A 25917-nucleotide genomic window follows, 5' to 3' on the forward strand; every position below is an offset into this window, starting at 1 on the left:
TTATGTCAAACAAGGAATATTATTGGCTTCTCTAGGTTTCGGGTTCTCTCTGGATTTTTCCAGCCTGTATTCCTACCTCTGGCTGGGGAATGCTAGGTGACTCACTCTGTTTCTTCCTATAGGTGGATGGAAAGGGGTCCATCAAAGAGCTCTTCCCAACAGGAAAACAGCTGGAGCCCTTAGTTGCACCTCTGGCAGATGGAAAAGTGGCTGTGGGCCAGGATGATCTCACCGTAGTACTCAATGAGGAAGGAATCTGCACACAGAAATGTGCCCTGAACTGGACGGACATACCAGTGGCCATGGGTGAGACCAGCAGTAGCTGCTGTTTCCCACTTTGGGTTGGGGTTGTGTGCCATTCCTGCAAGAATGGAGTCCCATTCATAGCTTTGGCAGACTGCTTTACATTGTGTCATTCACTTTCCGTTCCCCTTCTTGTAAGTAGATGGCATTTTAGGGTCATTAAAAATGGGATAGTCCAGTTCTTGCAGGAAGCTGAGGGGGAAAACGTGAACAGAAATGTTTATTTTAGAAAGTGATTATCTACTGCTATTTTTTTACTTCTTAGTTTTTGTTCTTCCTCCTTGTTTGAAGAGTTTTGATTGTGACCTCTGCCAAATAGACTACATTTGGAAATGAGTGGAAATTGGTTGTGTATTCCTATAGTATGAGTAATTCCATATTGAAGGGTTTTTAATGTCATAATTCCATGTTGAAGGGTTCTTCTATTGTTGCTATTTTGTTGTTGCTTAGAGGCACAGATAGCATTTAGGTGATTTAGGTGTCAGTCTCTATTCTACGTATTAGGTGCTTCTGTTCTTATGCTTGCTTCAGGTTCCCAGCTCTCCACAGTGGAATTGCTTGGAAGCATATAACCACTCTTGCCTCATTTTATTTTCAGTCAGAAGAGTGAGTATTACTAAAATAGTTGCTGCTGTGAAGTGGGACATGCTGACATGCTTTCTGTCTTTAAAGACCCTGTCTCTGGAGACAAGGGTTACAGTCCTGGATAAAGAGACAAGACAAGGCACTGCTTAAGATGTTAAATTGGATGAGTTAAAATTCAGTAGTTCAGAGAAAGGGAAGTTTGTTGTTTAGTCAGGAAGAAGTTTCATTACATAGGTAAGATTGGACTAGGTCAGGCAGGGAGTTTGGAACCTGGCTTGAAGAAAAATTTCCATTCAGTCTAGGCAGAAAGCAGTTTGATAAATGAGTAGAAGTCCAAAGACATGCCAATTTGGGAGAGGGCATTACAGAGCCTGACTTAACACAGGTGGTCTGAATTATAGAGCAGTGAAATAGGGCTCGTTGTTACATGCCCATGAGAAGGTCTGGGAGGCCAGTAGATTCCTAAATGGCAGAATGTCTTGATAAAAGCATCATGTTCTGGCTGGGCGCGGTGGCTCATGCCTGTAATCCCAGCACTTTGGGAGGGTGAGGCAGGCAGATTGCCTGAACTCAGGAGTTCACGACCAGCCTGTGTAACATGTTGAAACCCTGTCTCTACTAAAATATGAAAAACATAAAAAAGCTAGCCGGGCATGGCGATGTGTGCCTGTGGTGCCAGCTACTTGGGAGGCTGAGGCAGGAGAATTGCTTGAAGGGAGGCAGAAGTTGCGGTGAGCCGAGTTTGCGCCACTGCACTCCCGCCTGGGCGACAGAGCGAGACTCCATCTCAAAAAAAAGCATCATGTTCTAGGGTGATTATTCTGGTTGTGGTTAGAGACGAGTAGTCCAGAAGGAAGAGAAATCAAAAGGTCAGTATTTTAGAAGGTCCGGGATTATGGATAGTAACAAGTTTGAGGGGGCTTACGGGGCTTTATGAGAGGCTTCCTGATGTTCTACGGGACCTTGTTTTCCCTTCAGAAAAGGAACGTTGGTAGATGAGTTTAAGAGGCATGTAATATGATGGTCAAGTGTGTTTCTGATTTCCCAGCGTGAGAGTTTCTGTTTTCCAACCTTCATTAGTGCCTGGGGCCTTCATCGGTGCTTCTCAAAACCATGTCTGTGTCTTACTGCTGAAGTACATTTTGAGGCACTTGCCCTGTGAGGTCTCCTTTGACCCACAGGCAGGATTAGTCACTTCTCCTTGGTGCTTCCGTAACCCTTTCAGATATCTCTGTCACGGCAACTTGTCACACGTGAGCAGTCTGTCTCCTCTGTTCCTGTAGGAGCTCTGTGAGGTCTGAATGCATGTCTTGATCCACTTTGAGTCATTACTACGTAGTCCAGTGCCTGAAACATCAGAGCAACTTAGAAAGTGCTTGCTGAATAATTGCAGCATTATCTTTGTCAGTCATTATTTATATGCCTGCTGTACACCAGCCAATCTCCCAAGTTTTGGAGATATAAAGAGATCCAGACCATCCCTATTGTCAACAAAGGATATGACAACCAAAGGGGTTTCTGTTATAGATTACCTTTTTAATTAAATGAGAACGTATTCAAGTGGGCCGGATTTTAAAAGGAGAAAGAAATTTTACATATGTTTTACAAGTTAGCACTAAAGAGAATTGTACTAACTTTTCAAAATGAGGCCAGCATAAAAAGAAAAGAAAAAATTCAATATAAAACAATATGCTTTTAATTTTATTTTTCTGGTAGAATGAAAAATATCAGCATAATAATAGCAGTAGCATTCAAAATGATAGAACAACAACTTAGTTCTCAGGTTACTCATTTGAGTTCCCTCCTAGCTTTGAAATTTTATTGTACTGTTCATTGATAGTATAAATTGCAAATATAATAGGAAAAACTTTTTATCAGATAATGGATAATTAAACCAGTACAGCAGCTCATGCCCGTAATCCCAGCACATTGGGAGGCTGAGGCAGGAGGACTGCTTGAGCCCAGGAGTTTGAGACCAGTCTGGACAACATAGGGAGACCTTGTCTCTACAAAAAATAAATTTAAGAAATTAGCTGGGCATTGTGCTGCACACATGTAGTCCCAGGACTTTGGTGGCTGAGGTGGGAGGATTGCTTGAGCCTGGGAGATGGAGGCGGCAGTAAGCCGTGATCACACCACTCACTGCATTCCAGCCGGGCCTGTAGAGAGAGACTCTGTCTCAAAAAAAAAAAAGAAAGGATAATTAGGAATATAAATTCATAGCAGATTAGACACACTAAGAAATTATTTTTATGAATATATTCTTTGAAGTTAAACTTCTATGTGGTAATTATGCATGTAGTGGTTTGCTTTTTACTATTTTTTTGCTTTTAAAAACATTTTTATTTTTAAATGTAAAAAACACATAACATACAATTTACCACCTGAGCCATTTTTAAGTGTATGGTTAAGTGGTATTAAGTATGTTAACATTGTTGTACAATAGATCTTCAGAACTTTTTTATGTTGCAAAACTGAAACTCTATACCCCTTAACAACTCCTCAGTTCTCCCTCCAGCCCCTGAAGCCGCCGTTCTCCTTTCTGCTTCTATGAATTTGACATCTTCTAGATACCTCGTATAAGGGGAATCATACAGTATTTGTCTTTCTGTGACTGCCTTATTTAATTTAGCATAATGTCCTCAAGGTTATGCCTTCCTTTTTAAGGCTGAACCTTAAAAGGGTGATATATATTCCACTTAAAATTTAGGTAATAAAATAATTACTTAAAAAGGTAATATTCCACTGTATGTATACACCACATTTTGTTTATCCATCCATCTGTTCATGGATGCTTGGGTTACTTTCACCATTTGACTACTGTGAATAATGCTGCCACGAACATGTGTGTGCAAATATCTCCTTGAAATCCTGATTTTTCAGTTGTTTTGAATATATACCCAGAAATGGGATTCCTGGACCATATGGGGATTCTGTTTTTAATTTTCTGAGGAACCACCATACTGTTTTCCATAGCGGCTGCACCATTTTACAGTCCCACCAACAGTGCACAAGGGTTCCAGTTTTTCCATATTCTCATCAACACTTGTTATTTTTGTTTTTGGTTTTGTTCTTTTTTTTAATAGTAGCCATCCTAAAGGCCAATGAGTGATATCTCACTGTGGTTTTTTACTAATTCTTGATATAGTACAGAATATAGTCATAGAAAATATTTCTATTATCTCTAAGTTAGAGAAATTACGTTTCATATAGTATACAAACAATACATTTATTTTGCAGTTCATTGTAAGGTAAGGCAGATTCTCATTCAGTCTTGTTCTGAGATTTGTGTTTTTAAAGATATGTTTTGTGTTGCTTATTTTCTAAATTCCCTCTATGTTAAATCTCCTTCACCATACAACTTCTCGAATATTGGAAGACTTGATTTGCAGTGATGTTATGGTTTTGTCAGCTCTGCTTTTTGCATACTGACTTCTTAAGGACTGTGTGGAATTGTTCTGCTTCATCCAGCATGTTAAGCTTTGGACTGTCACATGCCTGTCAAAAAGTATAGAAAAATATAGTGGATGGCCGGGCGCGGTGGCTCAAGCCTGTAATCCCAGCACTTTGGGAGGCCGAGACGGGCGGATCACGAGGTCAGGAGATCGAGACCATCCTGGCGAACACGGTGAAACCCCGTCTCTACTAAAAAAAATACAAAAAACTAGCCGGGCGAGGTGGCGGGTGCTTGTAGTCCCAGCTACTTGGGAGGCTGAGGCAGGAGAATGGCATAAACCCGGGAGGCGGAGCTTGCAGTGAGCTGAGATCTGGCCACTGCACTCCAGCCTGGGCGACAGAGCGACACTCCGTCTCAAAATATATATATAGTGGATTTATTAAAAGTTATTTTCCAAAGAGAGAGGAAGAGTGAAGAAAAGGAGTATAACCCAATAATTTGTACTGGATCAGAAGGGTAAATTTGGGGTTATGGATAGATGAATCAAAGGTGTTTTTTTAGATATAATAGAGGAAAACAATTGTAAGACTTAACAGCAAGTATCAAATAGAAATGCTTACACCGAGAAATCTGTCCAGCCACCTTCTCTGTGTACCATTAAGCCGTTGTCTTAGTTCATTTGTGCAGCTATAAGAGGATACCACAGGCTAGGTAATTCATAGAAACAGAAATTTGTTTCCTCACAGTTTTGGAGACTTGGAAGTCCAAGATCAGGGTGCCAGCATCTGGTGTCTGGTAAGGGCCTTCTTGATGCTCCTTCACATGGTGGAAGGAGAAGGGTAAGAGAAAGATGAGCTCTGTGTTATCACATGGCAGAAGAGAGAGAACCCACTCCCACAAGCCCTTTTTATAGCACATTAATCTGTTGATGAGGCTGGAGCCTCACCACCTAAATACCTCCCATTAGGCCCCACCTCCCAACACTTTTGCACTGGGGATTAAGTGTCCAATGCATAAGTTGGGGAGGGAATACAAACAGTCAAACCATAGCAGCCATCAGGTGAAGCATCACACCTTTTCTCTGTGGAAATCTCTAGCAGAAACAACGTTGGCTAGAAATGTGGAACTCTTCCCTTAGAGTAATTTTAGGGAGAATAGAATTTGCCTTCTCTGCCCCCCTTCCTTTTTATTTATTTATTTATTATTTTTATTTTGTTTATTCATTTTTTGAGACAGGGTCTTGCTCTGTCGCCCAGGCTGGAATGCAGTGGCGCAATCTTGGCTTACTGCAAGCTCTGCCTTCTGAGTTCACACCATTCTCCTGCCTCAGCCTCCCAAGTAGCTGGGACTACAGGTGCCCGCCACCACGCCTGGCTAACATTTTTGTATTTTTAGTAGAGGTGGGGTTTCGCCGTGTTAGCCAGGATGGTCTCGATCTCCTGACCTTGTGATCCGCCCGCCTTGGCCTCCCAAAGTGCTGGGATTACAGGCATAAGCCACTGCGCCCGGCCTCTTTTCCCCCCTTTCTAAGAGAATGAAGAAGAGGTTCTGTTACCTGGTTCTCCCACTGATACATTGTTATGGGCAGCTGCAACTGGCCTTTGTCTGGCCTGGCTTTGTGACTGATCAAAAGGGAGCAAGTGAAACTTTTATACAGTTCTTTGGGGAATAAGGCAGGAGTGGGATCAGGCGACTGTCAGCACAGCTGATGCGTCTTTTTTGTGCAAAAGATTTCTCTGATCATAACTCAACCAAAGCAATTTTTTTTCTTTTTCTTTTTCTTTTTTTAGAGTCAGGATCTCACTGTGTCACCCATGCTGGAGTGCAGTGGTGCAGTTATGGCTCATTGCAGCCTCAAACTCCTGGGCTCAAATCATCTTCACACCTCAGCCTCCTGAGTAGCTGGGACTACAGGCGTGTGCCACCACACCTGACTAATTAAAAAAAAATGTTTTTGTCGAGACAGTGTCTCACTAAGTTGCCTAGGTTGGTCTCAAACTCCCAGCCTACACGACCTTCCCACCTCAAACTCTCAAGTTGCTGAGATTACACGCCAACTTTTTTTTTCTTTCTTTCTGAATCACAGTGTAAGATCCTGGCTTGATACTTGACTAGTGGACTTTTTGGAGATCCATTTAAATGTATCTTAGAATGGGCAGCTGAAACACTCCATAAACCCAAAGCCTTAGACTGGAACAACTGCTTTACATGTTCTCCTTCACAGAGCACCAGCCTCCCTACATCATTGCAGTGTTGCCTCGATACGAGGAGATCTGAACATTTGAACCGAGGCTTCTGGTCCAGAGCATTGAATTGCAAAGGCCCCGTTTCATTACCTCAGGAGGATAAAGAAGTTCTTTTTTTACTGTGGCTATATATTATCCCAAATTTGTAAAGTCACCTGTGTCATCACAAAGCCTGTGATCTTTTGCTAATATTCTTACTTTTGCCTCCAGGTCAAACATTATCTATGTGACCAGCAATCATTTTGTTTGGAGACTCATCCCTGTCCCGATGGCAACCCAAATCCAACAACTTCTCCAGGACAAGCAGTTTGAATTGGCTCTGCAGCTCGCAGTAAGTCTCATTCATGACTAGTCTGCCTTCCTTATTGTTCTTGAAAGTAGGTGATTTGGGTGTCAATGTTCATATTTATTTTGGATTAGTAGGCTAAGCACATAGCTGAAAGTCCAGGGCCTTGGATACTAGGTCTGACTCCACCATAAAATATCTATGTAACTCTAAGTGATTTTACTTTTTCACTTTATCTGTCCAATGTAGAATGAATATCAATTATAGTAATAGTACCTTGTAGAATTAATGTGAGAGGCGGGAGCGGTGGCTCAGGCCTGTAATCCCAGCATTTTGGGAGGCCAAGGCGAGCAGATCACCTGAGATCAGGAGTTCGAGACCAGCTTGGCCAACATGGCAAAACCCCGTCTCCACTAAAAACACAAAAATTAGCTGGGCATGGTGGCAGGCATCTGTAATCCGAGCTACTCAGGAAGCTGAGGCAGGAGAATTGCTTGAACCCAGGAGGTAGAGGTTGCGGTGAGCCGAGGTCATGCCACTGCGCTCCAGCCTGGGTGACAGAGCGAGACTTTGTGTCAAAAAATAAAAAAAAATTAATGGGAGAATAAAATAATTTAATAGATATTGTATGGTCATGAAAAATTAAAGATAATGCAGACATTAAACTCCAGTAATAATCATAAATATGCTGTTATAGTCAAGTTGAATGCAACAACTAGAGGACCCCTCAAAATTCCTTTCCACAGTGGACTCCTATGTTTGGATAAGTGGGCTTTCTTTTGATATTCTGAAACTACTTCAAGTTGTTGTATTCAGCCAGGCCGCAGTCTTATATTTATGATGCTTGCTGTAATGTTTGCAAGGGATCTTGTTCACAGCAAAATAGTGACCACTTCTTGTTCCAAGGTTGATGTCAGAGTCTGTGTCTTGTTCTTTTAAACATCCTCAGTAATGATTATTGTCATCTGTAGGGGGTGGATTTGCTTTTAGGAAACAACCAAAAGACATTCTGAGCCTAACCTAGTTGTTAAACCAGATATTGCTACTTTATGTATTTGGGGGTTTTTTGAGTTTTTTTGTTTTGTTTTGTTTTTGTTTTTTTGAGACAGGGTCTCACTGTCACCCAGGCTGGAGTGCAGTGATGCAGTCTTGGCTAACTGCAGCCTCAACCTCCTGGTCTCAGGTGATCAGCCCACCTCAGCCTCCTGTATTGCTAGGACCACAAGCATGTACCACCACACCCAGCTAACTTTTTTTATTTTTTGTAGAGATAGGGTCTCACTTTGTTGCCCAGGCTGGCCTTGAACTCCTGAGCTCAAGTGATCCTCCTGTCTCAGCCTCCCAAAGTGCTGGGGTTATAGATGTGAACCACCATGCCCAGCCTCAGATAGTGATACTTTAAAGAAGACATTTTTATGAAGATGATAATAATAAAACTGAATTTCTAGGGTATCCTGTAAACAATTTCTGAAAGGAAAGCAATTTTTTAGAATGCAGATACTTTTAGTTATCTATGGTGGCTACTCGTGAAGAATATAATACTATGACATAGTTAATATTCCATAAAGATGATTGCTTTCTTGGAGCACTGAATTTCAGCATCTTACTGCTTTTTTTCTACTCATGCATTGTCCTGTATTATTTTATTTTCATTTTTAAAAATAATACAATGAATGCCCATGAACACACCATCTCACCCAAGAACCATAACTTTTATAACTTTTTATAGTCCTTCCCATCCCATCCCTCTGCCTCTCCTCCAGATGTAATCATTATCCTAAATTTTGTATTTATCATGACCTTACTCTTTTACATATATATTTAAAATATATATTTAATATACAAATATATGTTTACATTTAAAATATATATTTAATGATTAAACACATATTTAATCTTTTACATATATTTAATATATGGAAGTATGTATTTAGTTTTTGAACTTTATAGAAAGGTTACGCAGTAGGAAACTCTTTAGTCTCTTTTTCTCAGCAGGAAAGTCTCAGAGTCTTTTCAGTGATCTTCCTAGTTCAGGTTGTTTAATCTCAGGTAAAGAAAATGGAAGTGGGTTCCCATTTTTCCTTCTCCTTTCTAGGCTCATACTTATTTTGTGTTCTGCCCTTTTTACGACAAAAAAGGTTTGATTGACATCATCTTAGTCCAGGAAGAACCTGTCTTTTGTTTGAATAGATAAGCAAACATAATAGAACTTTCAGAGGGAAATTCCAAGCTAAACTTTGGCATTGATAAGTCCTGGAGCCAAGTGTCAGAGAGGGACGGTTCACTGTGGGCTGGAAAAGGCATCCTACGGCTGGACACTTGAGTTGACCCTTTAAGAATATGTTAGATTAGGATTAAGAGCAGGAAATGGAGCATTCCATTCCAGATGGAGAGGAAGTTAAAGAAGTGAAAAGTGTGGCCTATGTCTATCACATTTGGAGCCTGTCCTGACTGGAGAAGGAGGTGTGGCATATGTGTTCAGGACTCAGCTAGATAAGGAGGCTGGCACCAGGTTTTGGAAGCCTTTGAAGCACCAAGCAGGAGAGGTGAGACCAGGAACAGCCACATGTTGGTGATGGCTTGGGCTAGTGTGGCGGTAATAGGAAAAGAAAGGAAGGGGGAAAATTGAGAGACATTTTGAAAGGAAAAACTAAATTTGATAAAGATTGGCTAAAGAGGTATAAGGAGAAAATAGGTTATGAGGAAGAAGCAAAGTTCATAGCAGCTGCATTTGTTTAGCTTTTACTGAGACTAGGACCTTTCCCAACTGCGCCAGCTATGCCAGATGGCTTTCTTTTTTTTTTTTTTTTTTCCCAAGACAGAGTCCAGAGTGTTCCTCTGTCGCCAGGCTGGAGTGCAGTGGTGCAATCTCGGCTCACTGCAACCTCTGCCTCCTGGATTCAAGCAGTTCTCCTGCCTCAGCCTCCTGAGTAGCTGGGATTACAGGCATGTGCCACCATGCCCAGCTAATTTTTGTATTTTTAGTAGAGACGGGTTTCACCATGTTAGCCAGGCTGGGTCTTGAACTCCTGACTTGGGTGATCCACTCACCTTGGTCTCCCAAAGTGCTGGGATTACAGGCGTGAGTCACCGTGCCTGGCCCAACCCATCCTTTGTGTCTCAGATTAGGTCCCTCTTGGAATCCGTGCTGGACCCTGACTCAGACTGGATTGGGGACCCTCCCACATGCTTGTCATCACTCTTACCCTATTTTGTTTTGATTTTGTGTTTTTAAACTAAACTAGGTTTATTCAGATTTGACCAGTTTTTCTATTAGTGTCCTTTTTTCTGTTTCAGGATCAAATCCAGAAATCAGATTGCATTTAGTTGTCATGTGTCCTTAGTGTCCTCTGGTCTGTGACATTTTATCTTTCCTTGTTTTTCATGATCATGACAATTTTCAGGATTACCAGTTAGGCATCTCATAGAAACCCTGTTGTGTTTTAATTGGAATTTAGTCTTTTTTTTTTTTTGAGACGGAGTCTCACTCTGTTGCCCAGGCTGGAGTGCAGTGGCCAGATCTCAGCTCACTGCAAGCTCCGCCTCCTGGGTTTACGCCATTCTCCTGCCTCAACCTCCCCAGTAGCTGGGACTACAGGCGCCCGCCACCTCGCCTGGCTAGTTTTTTGTATTTTTTAGTAGAGACGGGGGTTTCACTGGGTTAGCCAGGATGGTCTCGATCTCCTGACCTTGTGATCCGCCCATCTCGGCCTCCCAAAGTGCTGGGATTACAGGCTTGAGCCACCGCGCCCAGCCGCGTATTTAGTGTTACAGTTAGATTGTAAGGGCAGCCTGCAAGGCGGATACCATGTGGCTGTCTCGTACACTTTGTTTTATTTTTTATTTATTTATTTATTTATTTTGAGATGGAGTCTCACTCTGTCACCCAGGCTGGAGTGCAATGGCACGATCTTGACTCACTGCAGCTTCTACCTCCTGGGTTCAGGTGATTCTCCTGCCTCAGCCTCCCAAGTAGCTGGGACTACAGGCACTTGCCACCACGCCCGGCTACTTTTTTGTATTTTTAGTAGAGACGGAGTTTTACCATGTTAGTCAGGATGGCCTCGATCTCTTGACCTCATGATCCGCCCGCCTCGGCCTCCCAAAGTGCTGGGATTACTGGCGTGAGCCATTGCGCCCGGCCTTGTCTTGTACACTTTGGTGTCTGTAGCTCCTAGCATCTTCTCTAACATCAAGAACATACTGAACAGTATTTGTTGAGTGAGTGAGCTCTTACCTATTCTACTCTGTTATTAGGAACTGAAAGATGATTCCGACAGTGAAAAGCAGCAACAAATTCATCACATCAAGAACTTGTATGCTTTCAACCACTTCTGCCAGAAGCATTTTGATGAGTCCATGCAGGTCTTTGCTAAACTTGGCACAGGTAACAAGTGGTGAGGCCTTCATATAAGGAACTGGTGGAGGAGGGGAGCCTGGAAAGTATGGGGAGAAATGATAATAGACTTCTGAGAATGGAGAAAGTTTAGGCTCAGCTAAATTGATCCTCATACCTAGCAAGATCCTGTGGGGTGGCCATGTGGTTATCTGTCTATACTCCTAATCCTGTGAATCTGGTCTTCTCAATAAATGTGGACTCCCAGTTTTCCAGTATGATATGCCCTTGCCATTAAGGAAAGGTAGCAGCAGGTCATTCAGTTCAACAGATGGATATTTGATCAGCTAGTATTTATTGAATGCTGTTCTAGACCATATTTCTTGGATTAAACTGCAGATCATTTTTGAGAGCCAACACAGGGCAGTGCCATGAAGCCCTTCCTTTTCTTAGTGTCCTGAAACCTCTCGACATGACTGTAGTGGCGAGGAGCAGGTGCCTTGGGGTCTGCCTGAGATCCGGCAGAGTACTGGACCTCTCTGTGTTTCTGCTTTCTCCTCTGCAAAAAAGGGATGATCATACTACTGCTTACCTTAGAGTGTTGCTGTAAGGATTATATGAAGTGCTTTGAACAGTGTGTGGCACTTAACAAGTGCTCTGTAAGTGTTTGATATTATTAGTATTGAATATCATTACTGTATATTCAAAACTGTATATTCCAGTTTTGCTTAATTTGGATCAATCTATATATATACTTGGTTTGACTCTGTATCATACTAGTATCTCCTCTTCTCCTCTTCATTGCTTTGCCCTTTTTCTACCATTCCTCAACCTTGGCCAGTAATGAACTGTGGTAACTCCCTGTATCAGTCAAGATTCTTGGTTGTGAGCAATGGAGACCAACTCTGGATCGTTTAAGTAGAATCTGGATAAATTAAGCAGAGTTTATTGGAATGTTAGGGTAATGACAGTTGGAAGAACCCATCAAATTGATGGGAGATTAGGTGGGGAATAGATGGAAATGAGGGGAGTTCTGGAGGCCCTCCCAGCTGGAAACAGGAAGCCAGAGAATGATCAGTTTGCGGCCAGGACAGGCTGGGCCATCCTGCACTAGCATAGCCACCTCCTTAGCCGTTGCCACTGCCACTTCCTCTGTTGTTGCATCCCTGATAAAAATTGCCACCTACAGTGTATTAGCTATCTAATGCTATGTCACAAATCTCCCCAAAACTGTATGGCTTAAAGTAACAGTAGTCATCCATCTCTGTTAGTACTTGTTGGTCAGGAATTTGAGAAGGGGTCAGCTGCACTGTCCTTGCTTCACGTCTCTCAGGCAGTTGTAGTCTTATGTGCACTGGGCTACCATCATTTGAAATCTGGACCAGGCTAGAAGATCCACTTCCAAGCTGGCTCACTCATATGGCTGACAAGGTGGTGCTAGCTGGAGCTGGGGGCCTCAGTTCTTGTCCAAGTGGGTCTCTCTTCAGAGCTGCTTGAGTGTCCTCATGCATAAGAGCAGGCTCTTTCTGGAAGGAGTGTCTAAGAGACCTAGGCAGAAGCCTCAGTGGTCTTTTGTGACTCTCGCTCCTGCTAGATTCTGTTGGTTTACAAGGGTCCTGCCATGTTCAAGGCAAGGAAGTTCAGACTTTGCCTCTTGATGGAAGAATGTCATGTTATCTAAGAGGAGCACATAGGATGGGATGTATGATATATGTTGGTGTGTACCACACTGCTTGTCATCCTTGCATCATTTTCTCCAGATCAGGGGATCTGATTAGCCAGGATTAGGTCATGGTCTGACCCCCAGACTCTACCAGGGGTGGAGAAAGAGGTTTGGCTCCCCTCTGCTTCTGAAGGCCAAGGTAGGTCCCTAGAGCTATCCTCCCACCAAGACTCCACATAGCCTGGAAGAGAGAACTTGCCCTTATCTGAAGTACCTAGAGTAGGCAGATTCATGGAGACCACAAGTAAAATAGAGGTTCCCAGGGGCTGGAATGGAGGGAGAATAGGGAGCAATTGTTTATTATTGGGCAGTTTCAATTTGAGATGATGGAAGAGTCCTGGAGATGGATGGTACTGATGGTTGCACAACAGTGTGAATGTCTTTAATGCCGCTGAATTGTAGGCTTACAAATGGTTAAAAGGATAAATATTGTAGCGTGTATGTTTTACCACATACAGACACACAGGTTGTTGGATGAGTTGAAGTAGCAGAAGACAGGGGTCTACTACTGGACGTGGATATGGGCATATCCCTGTGACCCAGAGGTCAGCAAGTTGCTGCTGCTTCCACTGTCTAAGGCCTGCAGTGACCTCCGTTCCCACAGAGCTAGTGACTGGGTGTGGGCTGCTGTATCCAGGCAGGTGCCTCTACGGAGTGGCAGAGCTGTAACCAGACACTGGAAATGCGGAGTCTGGCTGCACACACTCATGAGCTGGAAAAAGGAGGCTTCCATCTCACTTCCAGTTCCCAAATCTCATATCCTGTTTCTGGGTGGAACCCGATTTTCACTTAGAACCCTGACTGCTAGGGAGTTTGAGAAAAGTCGCTTTCAGTTTTATAGCCCCTGTGGACTAGAAAGGAGTAGAAATGGATGGGAAGTGCCAGTTGACCAATAAACAATAGCATTCCACAGTATTATAAATTATAATAAATGTAAATTATAGTAAATTATATAACCAGTTAACCAGCCCCCAGTGGCAGTGAGGGGATATATTGGCTACTTACAGCATTTTGCTGTTACAATCTGGGAGTGGCCAGGTATGGTGGCTCATGCCTGTAATCCCAGCTTTTTGGGAGACCAAAGAGAGAGGATTGTTTGAGCCCAGGAGTTCAAGACCAGCGTAGGCAACATAGTGAGACGTCATCTTTACAAAAAATTTAAAAGTAATTAGTTGGCAGGGTAGTACATGCCTGTAGTCTCAGCTACTTGGGAGGGTGAGGCAGGAGGATCACTTGAGCCAAGAGGTCAAGACTACAAGAAGCCAAGATTGTGCCGCTGTACTCCAGCCTGGGAGACAGAGCAAAACCCTGTCTGAAAAAAAATAAAATCTGTGAGCATCTGTGAGAACATAAATTCAAAGCAGAAGGAAAATGTCACCTCTTTGATATTGTTAATATGTACCATTTTGATTCTTAATGTAGCAGAACATTTCCCCACTTATTTATACTCTCTTGTCAGTTGGTCTTGTCTTTTGGTCATTTATCAAATGAAGTCTTACATTTTATTACCAATTTATGTGAATTTGTTTATCTAATCAACATATTACCCTCTTTTTAAAAATTTTTTTGAGACAGGGTCTCCACTCTTGCCCATGCTGGAGTATAGTGGCATGATTCACAGCTCACTGCAGCCTCGACCTCCTGGGCTCAAGCGATCCTCCCACCTCAGCCTCCCAAGTAGCTGGATACAGGCACGTGCCACCATGCCCAGCAAATTTAAAATTTTTTGTAGACATGGGGTCTCACTATGCTGCCCAGTCTTGTAATCAACAAATTAGTCTCTTGCCATGTGTACTACAAATATATTCCCTAGCCTGTTGTCTGCTTTTGTTTTTTAGTAATGTTTCTTTTTTGAGACGGAGTCTCGCTCTGTCACTCAGGCTGGAGTGCGGTGGGACAATCTCAGCTCACTGCAGTCTCCGCCTCCCAGGCTTACGCCATTCTCCTGCCTCAGCCTCCCAAGTAGCTGGGACTACAGGCGCTCGCCACCTCGCCCGGCTAGTTTTTTGTATTTTTTTTAGTAGAGAAGGGGTTTCACCGTGTTAACCAGGATGGTCTCGATCTCCTGACCTCGTGATCCGCCCGTCTCAGCCTCCCAAAGTGCTGAGATTACAGGCTTGAGCCACTGCACCTGGCCAGTAATGTTTCTTTTTTTGACATAAATTTTTTGTTAAGTTTCTTGATCTCTTCTACTTCAACATCAGCATTTTTCCTTAGAAATTTTTTATTCTCTACTTTCAGATGCTTGATAAATATTCAATTCTGATTCTGTGTGTGTATTTGATTATAGTCATGCCATTTTTGTGATGTTTTAGTGAATTTTAACATATGTATAAAGAATGCTCAAATCATAAGTCTACAGCTCATTGAAAGTTTATGAACTGAGAGTCTTTTTTAAAAAAATCAGTCTGGAACTTATTTTGCTATAGTAATAGTCTTGTTTTATTTTATCCCTAAATTGTTGGGCTCCTTTCCAGAGGAATCATGTTTACCTTCCATATAGATCCCACCCATGTGATGGGTCTGTACCCGGACCTGCTGCCCACAGACTACAGGAAGCAGTTGCGGTATCCCAACCCACTGCCTGTGCTCTCTGGGGCTGAATTGGAGAAGGCTCGCTTAGCTCTGATTGACTACCTGACACAGGTAGGTGTAATACAGAGTGCGTGAAAGAGTTTGCCTGGGAGTTTCAGTACCTGTTTCTCTATGGCAAGGAATTTAAGGCCTTCTCTAATGCTAAAGCATTCTATAAATTAATGCTCTAGGAAGTCTGCCTAGGGTAAAGTTTCTTTCTGCTACTTCTTCTAACTTAACAGTACCATTGAAGTGGGGTTTTCTGCCAAATCTTGATAATAATAAACACACCCAATTCCTAGTAAATTCACACTAAGCTGTTATAGAAACTAAAAAAGGTAAATTTTAGTTGATAGAAGCATACAAGTTTTTTTAAAACAAACTTTTTGTAACATACATGGTTTTGGGGAAAATGCCTCCTGTATGTGGAACCACTTGGAAAACACACAAAAAAAGTACAAAACAGAAATACAAATTACCTATAAGTCTACCACCAGAATATAAGAAACTAACATTTTAGTGTCCTTCTAGACTTTTATGTCTGTGAATTAGCTTTTGTTTATTTACTTCTTGGTTTATTTATTGCAAATGGATATCAAATTATAGATTGTTTTATAGTTTACTTTTAAAAAATGTAGCCATATACTGAGAAAGTACTTCCTTGTCAATAAATATCCTTCTATAACATGTTTTTAAGGGAGGTATTTAGATTTAAAATTTTCTATGACTTACTATTATAGACATGTATTTTTTAAGTCAGCACTAAAACCAGCATCTCCATTAAAGTCTCTTAATCCTAGATTTCTGTCACAGAAGGCTGTTGTTTATTTCCTGTGTACCCATTCAGAATCAGAGACCTTATTGATATTTTTTCCTGTTAAGTGTTCTGCAGACCTTTGTAAGGGGTCTCCAGAATGCTCCAGGGTAGGCACTGAGAAGTATTGCTGTTGGCTGGGCGCGGTGGCTCCTGCCCGTAATCGCAGCACTTTGGAAGGCCGAGACAGGAAGATCACTTGAGGTCAGGAGTTTGAAACCAGCCTGGCCAACATGGTGAAACCCTTCTCTACTAAAAATACAAAAATTAGCTGGGTGTGGTGGCCCACGCCTGTAATCCCAGCTACTCAGGAGGCTGAGGCAGGAGAACTGTGTGAACCCAGGAGGCGGAGCTGGCAGTGAGCTGAGATTGCACCACTGCACTCCAGCCTGAGCGACAGAGTGAGACTCTGTCTCAAAAAAAAAAAAAAAGAAGTAGTATTGCTGGAAAAATGGTCATGCTGCTTTCCACTCCCTGCCTCTGGGTCAGTGAGTTCCCGCAGGTCTGATCAGGCATGGGTGGCCTTGGCCCTTCCTTGACACTGGGCTCCAAGGGTACCCTCCTGGGGCTGGCAGCCTGCAAGGAGCACACAAACTTGCCGCTGCCTACACACTGCACACACTGTGCTAAGTAAAAAAGATTCCTGGGCATAGTATCTCCCAAAGCCTGTGGCACTGTGGAAGGCCCTCCACTGCCGGTGTCTTAGCCGTAGGAAGGTGAGCACATGTCCTTCCCTGGCCTTCTTCACTGACACTGGGAATGCATGAAGCAACTGACACTAATATTGTGTCAGAGAGATGGCAGAGCAAGACCATGGGCTCTGCCAGACTCAAGAGAATACCTACTGGATGAAGTTCTAGGATAGGCAGAAACTCATCTCCAGGGATCGAAAGCAGATCAGTGGGTGGGATTGTTTGGGAACAGCACGAGGAACTTTCTGGAGTGATAGAAATGTTATCTTCCTTCACTGAGGTGGTGGTTACATGCATGTACACATCTGTCAAAATGTGTCTGATGGTACACTTTAAAAGCTTAGATTTTATTGTAAGTTATACCTCAATAAGGTTGATTTAAAAAGAAAATAAAAGAACATGGGCTTTGGAGTCAGACCCCACTTTGAATCCTGCCTTACCCCTTACGTAGCAGCTGACATCTGTGCCTTGGGTTCTTCACCTGTAAAATAAGGATAATATTATCGGCACTTGCTTTAGGATTAAAGTATATATAAAGTGTTCAGCATGGTGCCTGGTCTGTAGTAAATATTCAATAAATAATTGTTGTTGTCTCTGTGGCAGTTTGGCAGTACTAAAAATCGAACGCTAATGTGAGATCAGGCCAATGGGCATGAGCTGATTTGGAGCTATTCAGAATTACTCAGCAGCTCAGGTGACAAAGGAAGACTTAGTCCTGGCCTTCACCCCACATTTTGACCTTTACAGAAACGAAGTCAATTGGTAAAGAAGCTGAACGACTCTGATCACCAGTCAAGCACCTCCCCACTCATGGAAGGCACTCCCACCATCAAATCCAAGAAGCTGCTACAAATCATCGACACCACCCTGCTCAAGTGCCATCTCCATGTGAGTTACCTGAGCGCTCGGGTGCCGCAACTCCCAGTTACCCTGACAGTCTGGGAAAGTAAAAGGGAGTGCTAGACCCTGGGGGACCTGCCGCTAGTAAAAGTGAAGTCTTTGATTCTGGAAAGCATATAGACTCTCCTGATGCCTGTGAGTCTCTTGGAATTAAGAGGATAAGGCAAGATATCAATGCACAATTGTACAGTGGGTTCATCTTCTCTGGTCGGATTGCAGTTCGTGCTACAAAGTCAGCTGGGACAGTATTTCCTTCAAGAAGTTCTGTCCCTCTTCTCCCCCACAGAACATTAACACATTGTGCGAAGGTCCATAAATGCTCTAAAAGCCTCTACCTGCTGTCCTGAAAGAGGGCTGTCTGCTTCCTCTTGCTTGTGCTACATTCCTGGCCTTTCAGCCTAGAGCAGGCCTGGGCTAGGGAAGCAGTTTCCACTGGACTCCTGCTCTTTCTGCAGACGAATGTGGCCCTGGTGGCCCCCTTGCTACGCCTGGAGAACAATCACTGCCACATTGAGGAGAGCGAGCACGTGCTGAAGAAGGCTCACAAGTACAGTGAGCTTATCATCCTGTATGAGAAGAAGGGGCTCCACGAGAAAGGTGTGGGGCTGGTTCCTTGGATCTGGGAGGGACTCTTGGACATGGCAGGGGAAACCTACTGAGATGTGACAAATCTCCCGTGGGGAAAAGGCTCATGACCTTGTTCTTGGGCTTGGCCAGCTCTGCAGGTGCTCGTGGACCAGTCCAAGAAAGCCAACTCCCCTCTGAAAGGCCACGAGAGGACGGTGCAGTATCTGCAGCGTCTGGGTAAGTCCACCTTTTGAAAGGGAGGGGAAAGCGCTCCTGTTCAAACGACCGGGTCTCCCTCCGTTTCTGTTTCTGCTTGGTTGCTCCCCTCCCTTCCATGCTTGTGTTCACTCAATTTCATTCCTCCAGATGGCATAAAAGTCCCTCGGTGGTTGACCTATGACAGCCCCGTGGTATGGAGCCAGCCCAGTAGGACTAACAGCCCCAAGTAGCTCATGCTTGAGGTATCTTTTCAGGAAAATGAATTCTGGGGCAACCTGCCCCCCTGCCTTCCCAGTGCCACGGGCAAGATGGGCCGCAATGGCTGACAAGTCCTGCTTTCCCCTCCAGGCACAGAAAACCTGCATTTGATTTTCTCCTACTCAGTGTGGGTGCTGAGAGACTTCCCGGAAGATGGCCTGAAGGTGAGCCACGGGAGTCCCTTGGATTTATCTGGTGCCGCACTTGGTCCTGACTGCACTTGGGACAGCAGTGGATGGAGAGGAGGGTGGATTCATGCATCCGTCCTCATTGGTGCTAGAAAGGGTGGACTGGGAAGCGTGAGCCAGCGCTGAAGTTGGTAGAGAGAGCCTTGCACAGGCTTGAGGAGGCCTGTGCCTCGTCTGACACTCTGCCTGCCTGCAGATGCCTTCTTGTACCCTTCCCCTCCTAAAGTCTGTTTGATCGCTGCGCTGACATGCATGTGTGTTTGGTGGAACTGCAGTCAGATGGTTCTGCTGCTGGAACTCGGGTTCATTCTGACAGATATTTACTGAAGATCTCCCAGAAGTGGAGTCTCTGCCACGTGATCGAGTCCTCGGCTTCTTAGTAGAGAATTTTAAGGGTCTGGCTGTTCCTTATCTGGTAAGGTATTTTTTGGTCTGCACTAAAAAGCTTTAAACCCAGGATCCAGGACTGCATGGTTCTGTTATCCAGCTGTTCAGATTTGGGATTTATGTCACTTGCGGATTGGAAGGATGAGGGTTATTTCAACTTCCTCTGAAGAAAAAGATCCCGGTAGACCAAGCTGGAAATGCTACCTACCAAATCTAGGTAAAGTACAGAGGGATGAAAGAATGATGTTTTAGAAAAAAGATTCCAAAGCCACATTTGTACAGCCAAACTCAAAAGTGACCACAGGACAATCAAATGGGCTTAAGTACCAGGATGCAGATATTTAACCATAATTACATGGGTGGATGTGAGAGTTTGGAGGATTATGGGACCAAATTTGTAAACAGGAGTTTAGAAATTGAGAAGCCGGCTCCTCACGTTACTGGGTCGCATTGTGAAACTTCTGGTGAAACTTCCTGGTGGCTTTAGATGAGCTGTCTCTTGGTCGTCTTTGCAGCCTGATCAGGGGATGATCTGGATGGGACCTCTTGGGCCTTAAAACTGTGCGGCAGGCTGGGAGACCAGGTCACAGCCTGGAGAATACCAGTGACAAAGACTTCCATCTTGCCTCAGGAACACATCATCCACGTTTGGGAGGAGACAGGCTCTCGGTTCCACAACTGCCTGATCCAGCTGTACTGAGAAAAGGTGCAAGGTCTGATGAAGGAGTATCTCCTGTCCTTCCCTGCAGGTACCAGTTCTCTTAGGAAGTCGGCTGGCCCCAGGCCTTAGAGGAGAGCACAGACCCAGGTGCCACATGTGGTGGGGATAAGCAGGCCACCCTGTTCTCTGCCCAGGTGGGCAGAAGTTCTGAAGAGGAGCCAGGGGAGCTGAGTGACACAGGCCTGGCACATGAGACTCAGGAGCCCTTGTCTGGGTCCTGGCATCTGAGTGTCTCAGATTCATCGCTGGGGGAGGGTGGAAGGAACAGACCTGTCTGCAAGATGGCAGCTATACTGATAAACAGGTTTGCCCACAGAGTATTTCTCTACTCAGCTGATTTGGTTTTTAACTTTAAGCTGATGTTTTGGGGCCACATAGAGACTGTGAACTAAAAGAAGTGAGCATGAGGCCTTTCTGGTCATGTGGTGACATCCCTGAACCCCATTCCCTTCATTTTTCTTGATGACCCCACATTGCCATCTGGCAGCATACTTTCATGTTGAGCTTGGTTTCCCTTAAAGGCAAGACCCCAGTCCCAGCTGGAGAGGAAGAGGGTGAACTGGGAGAATACCGGCAAAAGCTCCTCATGTTCTTGGAGATTTCCAGCTACTATGATCCAGGCCGGCTCATCTGTGATTTTCCCTTTGATGGTGAGTGTCTGGCTTATGGCCAGAAGCCACTTCAGCTGAAGGTCGTGCAAAGAGTAATCCACCCCTTTCATTGTTCCCCAACTCTCCACAAAAGTTGGGCCTGGAAAAACCAGACGTGTCAGGCCAGTGCTCCTGTTTTGTCCCCTCTGAAGACTCACTTTTGTACGGTGACTGAGAAAAGTCTCCTTCCTGGGTGTGAATCGCATGCTAATTGATAGCCAGGTTGCAGCCTGTTTTTTGCTTCAGAACATGTTCTTGGCCAAGTTCATTGTTCAGCAGCTTTTGTAATCTGGCATGGTTTGTCTTTATGAGAGCTGAGAGCAAGCATTTGCTCATCTTACCTGAACCACCTGCCTCATTGTAGGTGGTTGTTAAGTACTTGGCTGCTGAATGAATATTCTTACCCAGTTTATATGTGATCTCAAAAAAGACGGGATAAAGTACTTCCCAAAATAGCTCCCTCCTTCTCTTTTAAACTTCAGTCATCTTCTTGAAGAAAAACCCAAGCAATAAGAATCCTCTCTTCTTCCCTTTTATATTGCCGTGTGTCCACTCCTCTGGACAGCTTGATCCTCACCTTGTGCTTGCATGATTGGTGGCAGTGGTTCCTCATATTCCTTTTCCTCCTACGCCTCTTAGAAGAACGAGCTCTCTTGTTGGGGCACATGGGGAAACACGAACAAGCTCTTTTCATTTATGTCCACATCTTGAAGGATACAAGGATGGCTGAGGAGTAAGTGTGCCCCGCCATCCTACCTCCTAAGCAGTCTACAGGCCCCGCAGAGAGATGAGAGCTAAGAAGTCCATCTCCCCATACTCTGCTGCGGGAGCAAGAATCGCCTCCATCCCGGCCCCCAGTTTTGGCTATGGTTAGGCTGCTCGAACAGGCTGCACGCACAGCCTCTCATTTAAATGTGCCCCCCCGCACACCCCCTGCTCTCACCACTCTCTCCCTTACAGGTACTGCCACCAACACTATGACCAAAACAAAGATGGCAACAAAGATGTGAGTAGTGGCCCCGACCCAGGGAGCACGTGTGCATACGTCGCCCCATTGGTGTGACCAGAGGTGGCAATAATATGAGTGGCAGAATGAGACAGGGCATGGGTCAGGGCTCTGATTGATCTTGCATGTGTGTATTGAGGGAGAGCATGGGACCATTCGTCCTGGCGTGCTTGGGGTAGTTCTGGTGTACATCTTTGTCATCCCTGTGATTATTAATAGCACTCCTGTCTCTTTACTCTCAGGAGTCTTGATTTGTGTCATAAATGATGAGGTCCGCCTGTTGAGCGGGAACCTGTCATGGTTCTGATGTACTACATCTCGAATACACGTTGACTTGTCAATGTCTAGAGACATTTTTGATTGTTGTGACTGAGGACAGGGGTGCTGCTAGAATCCAGGGAGTAGAGGCCAGAGATGCTGCTAAATAACGCACAGGAGAGCCGCCAAACCAAGAATCATCTGGCCCCGAATGTGCACCGAGGTTGCAAAACCCTGTGGTACTGGCACCAGTAGGAAATGCAGCATCTCACCTGCTATCCCCACCTGCAAAAATGTGGACAGGGTATCAGCTTTTAAAGCCAAAGGAAATGAGGAATCTTTTTGAATTATTTTACCGTGGTAGCATTTTGTAAATGGTATAATGGTAAACAAATACAAGGCATTTGGTTTTTTCTCTCAGGGAAAAAGCAATCCTTAATGAACATCTTCCGTTGCCTGTTTGACCTTACCAATTTAAAAGGTAAAAATGACGAGTTTTACATGCTCAGTGATAGCTGTTACTGTAGACGAGCCCCTCAAATCTTTAGGCGTGCTCCGTGCTGGGGGTTCTGGGTGGGTTGCTGCCAACCTGATGTGGCTCTTTTCTCTCTGAGACAGGTGTATCTGTCCCTGCTTCGGATGTACCTGTCGCCCCCCCCCAGCATTCACTGCCTGGGGCCAATCAAGCTGGAACTGCTGGAGCCAAAAGCCGACCTCCAGGCTGCCCTGCAGGTCCTGGAGCTGCACCACAGCAAACTGGACACCACCAAGGTCCGGAGTTGTTCCCAGGGAGATGGAGGGTGTTTGCAGGGAGCATCGAGCGAGAAGAGGAAATGCAGAAAGGGACTAGGGTCCAAGAGCTCCATGGCTGCAGACATTTCTTCATTCTTACCCCTGTTCCACCTCACCCAGTCGCTATCTCTGTTCCTGTCCCTAGGCCCTCAACCTTCTGCCAGCAAACACTCAGATCAATGACATACGCATCGTCCTGGAAAAGGTCTTGGACGAAAATGCACAAAAGAAACGGTTCAATCAAGTGCTCAAGAACCTTCTCCATGCAGAGTTCCTGAGGGTAGGTATGGGCCTTCCAAAGTCTAGGGTGGGTTTTTAACTTCCAGTACGAGACAGTGTCCGCATGTTCCCTTCCGACCAAGGCAGAGCCTGTACAGTGCAGCTCAAGCTGATCCAGTAGCCAGCCTGACATTGAATTGCCAGTGTTCTAAGCAGAAGAATCTGTGACAGCTGAAAGAGGAAACAGTGCCGGCCTCTGCCTCCTGTTTCTGGGTGCCACACTGTGGAACTTCTTCCTCAGTCCTCCTGTTCTTCCAGGTCCAGGAAGAGCGGATTTTACACCAGCAGGTGAAGTGCATCATCACAGAGGAGAAGGTGTGCATGGTGTGTAAGAAGAAGATTGGAAACAGGTGCGCCTCCTTCACGCCTGTGCAGCGTCTGGGCTCTGTGGAGGTTCCCGGGGGTGGAGAATGCTCAGGATGGATTTCTGCCCTTTAACAGAGGAGGAGAATGTGGCCGCTGGCTGTCCTGACAACTTTTAGTTCTTGAGCCTTCAAAGAGCAGCCTGTTCTACCTGTTGGGGGTGGGCTTTGAGAATTTCAAGACCCGCAATATATGGTATGGAGCTGTTGGATTCTTGACCATAAAACTCTTCCCCTCTCAAAGCTAGAAACTGATACAGTGGGTGCCAGAGAGATATAGGTCAGCAGAAAGTTGTTATATTTTAAGGAAGGATCTAGTGAAGGAAGAAAAAGATCTTTCGAGTTAGTGCAGTGTGACTGGAGTAGGACGGTGAGCCAGCCTCATACTGTGTTGAGACACATCCTCCAGTTAGCCCCTTTCTTCAGAGGAGAGGGACTTGTCCCTTTTCTTATGTAGCCGGAAAAATATGTTTCTTTAGAAAGACAAACTCGCTGTCCTTTTTAGAATTAGCCTGAAACCTGTTCTGATGGACACGGTCGGCTCTGAGGAAGCCAGTGCTGAGTTTGGGGCTAGTGCACTGCCCATCTTTTTTATGCCGTGGGTTTTGCATAGTAAAATAATACCCTATGCACTCTTAACTGTGTGCACCTCATCCTCTAGTTATTTGACAGAGATGATGGCTACAGAAATCCAGAGCCCCTCAAGGCAGGCTGTTCTTTGATGTTTGGGTGGGCTGCTTCTGGGATGGCCCCCAGCAATGTGCCTCTTCTGTAGGAGGTGCCGCTGCCAGAGAAGTGGTCACTTAGAGGCAGTCCTCACTCCCAAGCCATTTTCTTCCCTGCAGTGCATTTGCAAGATACCCCAATGGAGTGGTCGTGCACTACTTCTGTTCCAAAGAGGTAAACCCAGCTGACACTTGAGCCCAGCATCTTGGGGATCCAGCAGATGGACAGCTTGGCTCTCCCAGAGAGGTGAAGGAGCACCTGGCCTTAGGAATCCTGGCTGCCACCACCACAAGGCTCCCTGTTTGGACATTACTGGCTATCTTGTGCCCTGGAACAACTCTGAATTAATTAGACTCATGGTCTGGCATTGCCAGCTTTTTAATGGGAAAAGAGATTAGTTATACCTTATACCATTATCCTGTGGGCAATTCCAGAGAATTCAGTACCTGCTTGGTCAGGAGGAGGTGCCCCATCTTGCCTTTGCATACCAGTCACCTGAACCTGGAAACTTGTCACAAGTGTTTGTAATCATGGGGTTGTTCATCAAGGGCTTTTCTATGAAGATAAGTATACAACTTCACAAGGACCCCTCAGCATGGCTCACTGGAGAGTTCCATGAGAGAACAGTGCTCAAGCTTCTGGCCACGTGGACCCGATGGCTCACGTTCTGTGTAGTGTTTTACCTCCGCATGGTAGCCATGCCCTGCACCCCTCGGTAGCCGCCCTATTAGTTTTCAGTCTCCTTTTCTTTCTCACCATTTATCACTTCCCTCACTGCCCTACCCAGGCTTTCTCTCCCACTCACTTCCCTGACTCTGGGAATAACTAATATTTATGCAAGGTAAGATGAGAAGCAAGGGGAAGTCTCGGTTCCTAGGATTACAGTGCTAGTTGATTGTCGGGTATGTTGTAAATAGACCCTCTTTGGCCATACACTCCATGCCTAGATGCCTCAGAGAGCACCATTCTCTGCCTAGGCCAGGCCCTGCATCCTCGCCTCAGGCCGGGCCGAGTGTGACCGCAGCTCCTGCGGATGGGCCTGCCCTGTCTGGGGTATGCGTGATCCCTAGACACATGTTCCCTGCTCCGTTTTCGCTCACCAGACACTCAGGCGAGCTGGCTCAGTCTTTGTGAGTGGCGATGTTGTGCTCTGGGCCCTTTCTCTTTTTCCAGCCAGTTTCCATTCACTTGCCTTACAGCCTGCCCTGGCTCCCCAGCTTTGTTTGGCAGTGGTGTGGTTGGAGGGTTGTGCTGGGATAGCGCAGGAAGGTGGGTCCCGGCAAGACACAGAGGATGAGCGGACCTGGAACTGACAATGGCGTGCTGCCAAGTGTTCCTGAGAGGTGTTCAGGCACAGCAGAGAGGACGGGGGGGGGGGGGGGGGGGCAAGAACAGCAGCACACCGGTTTAAAAATAACTCACAGCCACACCTGTGGAGCAGTGTGGGGGATCCTGCCAGAGGTGCACAGGCTGGAGTTTCAGGCACTGCAGGCTGAGGACACACAGGGAGAGTGGCCCTGCCTCCTGTCCTCCCTGGGGTTTTTGCAGACTCGAAGTCTCACTGCACCAGTGTCTTCGATGGTAGTGGGGTGGGTGATGGTCAACACTGACAGTTTTAGTGGCCTGTCCTTGACATGCCATGGTCCTT

General features: G+C 45.1%; 1 pseudogene across 1 annotated transcript; it reads left to right on the forward strand.

Moving 5' to 3' along the window:
• Positions 1-98: 98 nt before the first annotated feature.
• Positions 99-24797, forward strand: LOC113223422 (annotated as a pseudogene). The gene is made up of 17 exons (XR_003308731.1): positions 99-306; positions 6742-6862; positions 11075-11204; positions 15380-15522; positions 17704-17844; positions 18312-18453; positions 18574-18660; positions 18991-19064; positions 19405-19503; positions 20107-20224; positions 20718-20846; positions 21477-21579; positions 21807-21852; positions 22729-22881; positions 23048-23182; positions 23440-23531; positions 24389-24797. The product of XR_003308731.1 is annotated as a vam6/Vps39-like protein (transcript).
• The last annotated feature ends 1120 nt before the right edge of the window (positions 24798-25917 follow it).

The sequence above is a fragment of the Piliocolobus tephrosceles genome, unplaced genomic scaffold, assembly GCF_002776525.5.
Source record: "Piliocolobus tephrosceles isolate RC106 unplaced genomic scaffold, ASM277652v3 unscaffolded_41311, whole genome shotgun sequence".
Taxonomy (NCBI): Eukaryota; Metazoa; Chordata; class Mammalia; order Primates; family Cercopithecidae; genus Piliocolobus; species Piliocolobus tephrosceles.